The following is an 8,502-nucleotide window of genomic DNA, read 5'->3' on the forward strand; positions in this document are numbered from 1 at the left end:
TTTGTTTTCACGTGTCCTATGTTTTTGACATTTTGTTTTCGCTTTTCTGTTTTCTCTGATTTTGTCAAGGATGTCTGTTGAAATTATTTTTGTTTGCCTATTGTTTGCTTCTTGTATAATTTCTGTCAATGTTGTTACTGCCTGTTCAATGTGTTCGGGTGTTTTTAGTGAAATATTTGGTGGTTTTATTGCAAAGCGATTCTAAATTAGTATGATCTGGAGTATGATCGGAGATAAGCTCGAGACTGGGTGTTATGTTTAATTTATTTGCGTTTAGTCCTTTGATAACTGCAAAATCTAGCAAGTCGGGAGTTTTGTTTAGATCTTTCGGCCAGTATCTTGGTCTTCCTGTGGATAATACGTTGAGATTACTAGTTCTAATATATTTTCCTAGTGTTCTAGCTCGAGGTATGTTAATTCTTGAGCCCCATATGTGTTTGATATCGTCCCTTATTATCACTCCGGCGCTTCCGTGTACTTTTCCTGGGGGATATTTGGTATCGTAGATGGTATAATATCGCATTTTCGTGTAGCTTTTTGAAGTGAAATGTGTTTCCGAAACAAGTAATATGACAATATTTTTGTATACAGAAATGTTTTAGTTTCGAGGGCCCGTTGTTGTAGACTTCCAAACTGCTATTTCCAACGTGTTCATTTTTATTTTTTATTTAACGTGTTTGTAAGTAGTAGCATGACTAATTTATTGTGTTTGTTGTCCGAGTACCGAGTATTTGCTCGCTTATCATTTTTCTTAGCAATTCAGCGTTTCTGATGCATTGTTTGAGAAGTTCCTTGATTTCTGTAACGTCGCTATTGTTGTTGTGTTGGTCGTTTGGTTAGTTACTTGTGCATAATTTCAGCTACCAAAGATGTTGATATCTTTATGGTTAGTGTTTGATACGTATTGTACATTTGTTTCTGATTCTGTAATTTCCTGTTGTGAGTGATAGTTGCTATTTGTTCCGCTTCGAAGCGGTGGAAATCTGCATGGTTTCCATTACAGTTATTTTACTTCGTCTATTTTTCCTATGTACGGGCAGTTTGTTACTACGTGGTTTTCCGCACATTTGATACACGCCGGGATTCTGTTGCAATTATTTGTGCGTCCGTATCGTTGACTCCGTATGCATTGCGATATGTCCTTTTTATAATGTGGTGGCTCAATTGTTCCTATTGTGTTTAGGATTTTTGTAATATCGAAGACATTTTTGTTATTGGTTTTGGGTTCGATTTCTATTAGAAACAGTAGCAATGGCTGTTTTGTATCGTATCTGGTTATATTATTAATTGTTCTTACTTGGTGTCCGATTTTTCCTACTTCCTCGCATGTATATTTTGTGTTTGTTCTTGGGATTAGTTCTCACATACTACTTTCTACCTCTTTTCTGCTTCGAGCTGGTACGATACTCAGCGTTTTTCTCTCGTAATGTTTGCGTCACATTTCTAAAGATTTCTGGAATATTTTTATAAGAGGGGAACATGCAATTACGCATACCCAGTAGCCCGCGCCATACCCACTCAAAGCCTCCACTTTTTATTAGGCCATGAGACAACTCTGACATTACTGTACAGCATTGCTTCAGGGTTATCCCTATTTGCTGTCAGATTCAATGTTTTCCGTAATCGCTGTCATCATTTGTTCGACGCTAAGTTGATCACTATAAGATTAAATGTGACTTTCTAACATTTTCTTCTATTCATATGTATGTTATGTTACTCTTGCCCTCTTTTTCTCTGCCTTGTCTGCTCATGATTATTGTTTTCCAAATTTTATATGCTTTACTTTTCTTGCCGAATGTTCTCCACCAACGGTTACTCAAGGATGGAGTTGGGAAAACAACCCGCTTTTCCCGTGTTTTATCGCAATGAGCAATAACCCCAAGAAACGTTATGACGGTTCCTTTACAACAACAGCTGTTATTACTTGCCGCTAAACTCATCCCACACACCTCCGAATTCGCGCTCGACTTTCCAGTCTGTGTGTTTGCTGGACGAGGCAAACAAGTAGCCCGAAAGAGTAATCGCAGTCTGCCTTTAGACACACTTAGCCCGGAGAATGTCTAGACTGCAGGAGGGCCAGTACGGCGTCAGGAAGTGGCGGTATACGATCGACGCGTTCCTTGGGGTACGATAGGGGAGGCCCTGGAGTATCACACAAATGGCCCTGTATCTGCGGAACGTTGTCCGGGCGTACCACCGGGACCGGTCTATTATATCACCGGTCGGGACAAAACGGCAGAGATGCGGTTTTACTCTAATAAGCGTTTGCGACTAATAAGGAACAATTTCTCAATTTTCTCGATGCTCTATGTGTATCTTATGTTAGAAATGTAATGCCACACAGATTAGAGGAAAATCTAAATCATGTTGTTGTTTTGTCTCAGAGTATCAATGTCGCCGCTACGTGCAACCGTCAAACAAAGATGAATTTGAATTTTCCGACTCTCCCCCGAACAGTATAAATAAACGGACGCGATCGCGAGCGAATCAGTTATTAACAGTTATTATACGAGTTTCACGAGTTACCGATTAATATCTGCGAGAGATTATACACTGTCTTTGCGAATACGTTTGTACGAGCGACTTTGGGCATTGTCTATATTTATTTCATTTATTTCAAGTATATTTGGCGGGTTGCAACAGCAAGCTCTCGTTTCTGTTTTATCAATCCTCTACACTTCCACCACAGAAATAATAGTATGCACTTGCTCGAAATGAAACTACTTGTACATTTCAATAATAATACTACGTCACTTGAAAATCTTAGGAAATATCACATTAAAAATCTAATTCTAAAAAGCTACCCTAGTTAAAAGTACATTTCTAAAATATAATATCGCAATACCATCCTCTACAAACGTTTGTCTGTGAAACGTTTATTTAGTTTTGCACGGCTAATATTAGCATCTCAACGAAATTCTTTATAAGATACTACGTTTGAAAAATATATTCTATTTAAGCAAACAAAGTAATTCAGCGATATATATAAATTGTTTCTGTCTGATATTTTCAGTTATAAGTATTATATTGTGGATAAAAGTATACTTGCATGTTAGATATGAAGGGTGCTTAGTATTAAAAGTATTACTCGAATAAAAATAGCGGTATTACTATTTGAAACACCATTATTTGAAATAGAAATTGATGGAAATACTATTATTTGAAATACTTTTATCTTATCTTTCAATGAAATACTCATTTCATAATAATATTTGTATGAGTTAATATTAAAATATGTATTTGAAATACCATTTCTATATATAATTATTATTTCAAAAAAAAAGTTTATTTGCCAAATCTTGTGTTTACCAATAGATAAAAAAAAGAAAGAAAAACTAGGTAAAGCTGAATAACTTTTTTTACCACTTATATATTTGGTACATATCAAACTTCGAAGTTCTATGCACGCACTTTTCTGTCCTAGAAATGAATTTGTTTGTTATATATGTTAATCTTTTATTAACAAAAAATTGCTCTCAACAGCAAATAGGAACCATCTTATTCAACTTCGGTGTCGATCTAAAATAAATAATTTACTTATAATATACATATGTGTTGTTAACAAATATTTACCTATTATTATTTGTTTTATAATATACTTCAATTTCATAAAAAATTTCTTGGCAATCTTAATAATATTGTACGTACGATGTGTTTTTATATTTATTTTAAAGAATCAAAACTGATATTTCCTTTCAAACGCTTCCAAGTAACTTCCTTTCTTGCTTCTACGTACACCTTTCATATTTCTATCAACAGCAGCATGCAATGATTTCCATGAAAGCAAACGATTTTGTTAGCAGCTTGTTGATATTCTCTTAAAAGCGACATTTGATATTATGATTCAAATGAAATGAGAGGCCTACGATAAAAAGAACCATGTTATAGCACTTTTCAGACAACGAAAATTTATTTTTCAATATGTAATGTCACAATTTTGTATTTTCTCATAAATATTCCATTAAGATAAGACATTTCGTTCTTCGTTTCATTCTGCATCATTTTCCAGTTTTACTTGTAATTACGAGTAATGTATAACTGAGGAAACGGTAATAAATGAAAAATACGTTGTACACGACAATTTCATTCGAATTAACTAGTGATAAAGAGCACACACAGAAATATATGAAAACATGTTAAATTCAAAATTCGTTGAAATTGACATACCCTCTTTTCTCGTCGACCTTTTATATGATAAGCAATATCATTTATTCATGTATATTATATACTAATTAAAGGTGTCAGATTGTTTAAAAGCAAATAAGGGATTAGTTAACTTGTGAAATAGAAGTAGTAAGCTTTAAAAAGTGCATGCCTGAGAAGTGCTATAACATGGTTCTTTTTATCGTACATAGCGTGCTATTGATGAAGCGCCAGGAAATTTAAGAAGTGATTCTTGAAGCTGACGTAAAACGAAAATTAAGAATAAAAAAATTGTTTCTTAATTTTTGTCAATTAAAAATCGATAAAAATACCCTTACACGAACGAAAGGAGCAGGGCTGCAAACCTATTTCTTACAAGTGGTAAAAAGAATATCATGGTATTCAGAGACGTAAACTGATATTGTCCCGTTCACGAGTGTCCACGGAACGATCGCGCACGCACCGCCATTGTTTCGGGCGAATACGGTGCAGTATCTGCACTCCCACATCTGGACCGTCCGCCAGATCCAGCAAGTTTCAACGTATCAGTACCCGCAATCGTTTGTCTATTTTGCAAAATATCTTTGCCCTGGGCATAGTCCTATTGAGATATCTTTCGCCGTACGAACGTCGCGCTTTCGTGCTGTTGCCGTCGTCGCATCGTAGCGAAAATGTATATATTTTGTAAATGCCTACGATATAAATACTACTACACACTCGCTACGCGCACTGCACACCCAAGTAACACTCTACTTTAATTTTTTCAGTTCTCTGAAAGTTCCTCGGAACTCGGATGAAGAGATTAAGAGACGAGTCGTAAGTGAAGAGTGGCGATTGCGGCAGTTCTCGGCAAGAGTTGTGAATAAATAGTCATCCGCACGAGCGGCGAGTCGAGAGTTGTAAAGAATTAAGTCGAATTAACAAACGCATTGTTAAATAAAACGCCGAGTATTTCTTTGGCACCCTACACGTCCTATCACCTCAGTTCGTTCGAGCGATAGCTTCGCCTAAGCTTGCGCTGTACATAAGCGTGGAAACTGTGTTTCTGAGCTGATATTACTGATATTATTATATTGTCGTGCAAGTCGGCGTAACAATACTTTTTCTTACTTTCGAACATTCCAAACAGAATTGGTTGGGATAATCGAGGCTCTGTCGTATTATTATTTCCGCTACTGTAAACCTAGTATCGAGTTTAAAAGAATGTTACATTCTGAACAATTTTTGTTTTTCTGCCATTGACCTAAATGCTTCTAGACTACACCTTTGGTGTATTGGGAATTCCATAATCGAGAACAGTAACGGTCCATAACGTTTATTAGATAATTCATCGTACTGACGACGCAGATCAGTATTTTTTGCACGAAAACAGATTGAACTACTCAATGCGCAATGGACGGCGTTGTCCTTAAGATTGTCAAATGTATACCAAGGCCTCTCGTATAATTCGATAATACTAAAGCATTCTGGAATATTCCAGGGAATTTAGAATCGCATTCAATACTAGGTTGAATTTCGTAATAGCGATGTTTTAGCCAGTCTTTTGTACTCGTTATATGATATAATTTGTAGAATTTATATATATGTAATTGACTTGAAATTGTACATAAGGAAAATCATCAAAATAAAAAGTTCTTTTAGATAATACCATGATAACGCATGACGTTGCCATATTGATGTACAATATTCCCTCCGTGAATGATTTGATTTCGAATGAGGAATGTTTGATCTAAACTCGTATCAGGATCTACATTCTGCGATACGCGAGAGAACATAACGTCGATTTTCAGGGTTAAAATTATAAAATTTTCAGCTATAAAAATTTTACCTTCTGATATACACAGTTACATATATGATCGATTGTTACTGATTATTAAATAGAACTGAATAATTATCATACAGGAAATTTTACAGTTAACGTGAGAAATATGGGTTTGTGCCGAAAATTTGATTGTCATTACGCATGTACCAATTTATTAATAATAGCGTGGTAATTATAAAGCTAATAGATAAATTGTAAGAGCGAAGCAATATGTTTGAAGGAAAGGGAAGAAAGGAAAAGACACGAACACTTCCATAACTTTCCAACCTAACGAATCACGATCCTTTATGCATCGAATTCGCAAGCTGTTTCATTAGGCGCGACAGAAATGTAATGAAAGTTGTTCAGAATTTTGACCTTGACAACATATTTCGTTGAAATCGGTGAGATCGACCGCTTTGTGAGTGATTATTTAGTGATTTTCCCAACAAAGAGACAGCCATTTTTTAAAAAGCTCGAAGGATGAATATTTTTTTTACTAAACGTGAAGTATTTTTTATATTGTGCTACGTAGAATTGTTATAATTGACTCGGATTATACATAAAGAGAGTTACTCAGAATAGCCCTATTTATTGTATGTAAGAAAATTTTGTAGACGTACAAAGCAATTCATTTTCTTACATCGGAGTTATGCACTATTATTTTATTATTAATGCTTAATAATATTATTTAATTTTTTTACAAGTTTCAAAGCCTCGATGATGATGACGTTCGATTGATAAAACGATACTGCAATTAATTAGTTAGAGTAATTTCTTGAAGACTTGATTCTAACTATATCATGTCTATAATGACTTCTTTTTTATATTATATATATATTTTTCATATCACGCATACAATATACTTGAATATATTTTATACATAACATACATAAATATTGTATAAAAAAATAAAATGTAATACACACGTGATGTGATTTATTTCTTTATTCATACAGGTATAGAAGAAAACAAACAAAAATAATATATTGATATATTAACTATATTATAACTTATAGTTTGTACTATACATTTTTAAATAATAATAATGTAATTACACTATATCTAACATATTCTAATTTATAGTTAAATTAACAAATAATTTGTTTTCTTAAATGTGTACACAGCAAACAGCTTGCTATAAATGTGCACATTTGATCTCTAACAACAACGAATAATTACACTAGAAAAGAATAAAAATTAACCTTACTCTAAAAATAATAGGATAATAATAATATGATATGTTATTATATATATAAAAAGATATATAACAGGCGCGTGCGTCTCTGTTCCACGTACACACAAACTGAGGTATGAAATGAAATTCTTAAAAATTAAGTAAATTATTCATACGTATAATATCAACTATCTACCTGACGTTAATCTCTGAAAAACAGAATTGCTAATTTTAATTAAACTTTCTTTCTCCGATATTTCCTTCTCAGTGGCAGAATATTTTTCGCTCATCTTTGAAATTTTCTATTATGTGGAAAGTATAAACTTGTTAGACTATTTTCTCCCAATGTAATGTAAATTTTTCTGTGTACTACTTGAACATTATCGCATCCGACGATGAACTTTTCATACTGTCTTTTTTTTATACATACATAGTGTAAAATATTCGATTGGTACGTACACATCGATAATTCAGTGGAGTGTCGTGTACGCCACATCCATTCAAATTTCAAAAAGTCAAATTATAAAATAGCGTAGCCTAAGCAACGAACACAGAGAATTTGTCCAAGTAAATATTTCGTGTCTGCCAGATTATTTATCAGAGATAACTACCGTTAATCTTTAATTTGCGTATTTATTTGTAATTGATGTTTGTAAGAGAATAATTTAGATATTACATTCTTTATTTTACTAAAAGATAAACTATTTATTGTAGATTGAAAATATATAACAATTCCATTCTAACAATAACATTTTCACGTCACATTAATGTAATTTAGTAGTTCTTAAAAACCATTCAAAGTGGAAAATAGATTTGTTTCGTATAGAAACTGCTAGAATATAATTCTATCTCAGTACAAAGCTATATTGCGAAGTGTTAGTGTCTGAATTCTAACATGCAACGAAAAGTCAGAATAGTAGTTTCGATAAAAGACATCTTGTTATTTATCATAGAGAAAAAGATAAAAATTATCGTGAAATTGCACAATTATTAATAACGAAAAAGAGCACAGTTGCGAATATTATTAAAAAATATAAAGAAAAAGCCACCTCGAATTATTACAGAAAAGGAGGAAAGAATAACAATAGGCCATAGAGATTGGCCATGAAACTAGGAAACAAGCCAGTGCAGAAACAGTAGGCAGAATAACGAGACGCAATGGATTTAATGTTTGAATAGCAAGAAAAAAGCCGTATATAAACGAAATAAACGGATACTTGCCGGATACTAACAGTCCTTAACTCCACTACGAGAAGGTAAGGGAAATCTGCTTTTCTCACGAACGACGCTTCCTGCCAGCAACTTTCTCTCAAGGGCGACTAGCATCTTTCTCTAACCACCAACATAGAAATTAACCAATTAACAGCAACATCTATTTCCC

Source organism: Bombus fervidus, chromosome 18, assembly GCF_041682495.2.
Source record: "Bombus fervidus isolate BK054 chromosome 18, iyBomFerv1, whole genome shotgun sequence".
Classification (NCBI taxonomy): domain Eukaryota; kingdom Metazoa; phylum Arthropoda; class Insecta; order Hymenoptera; family Apidae; genus Bombus; species Bombus fervidus.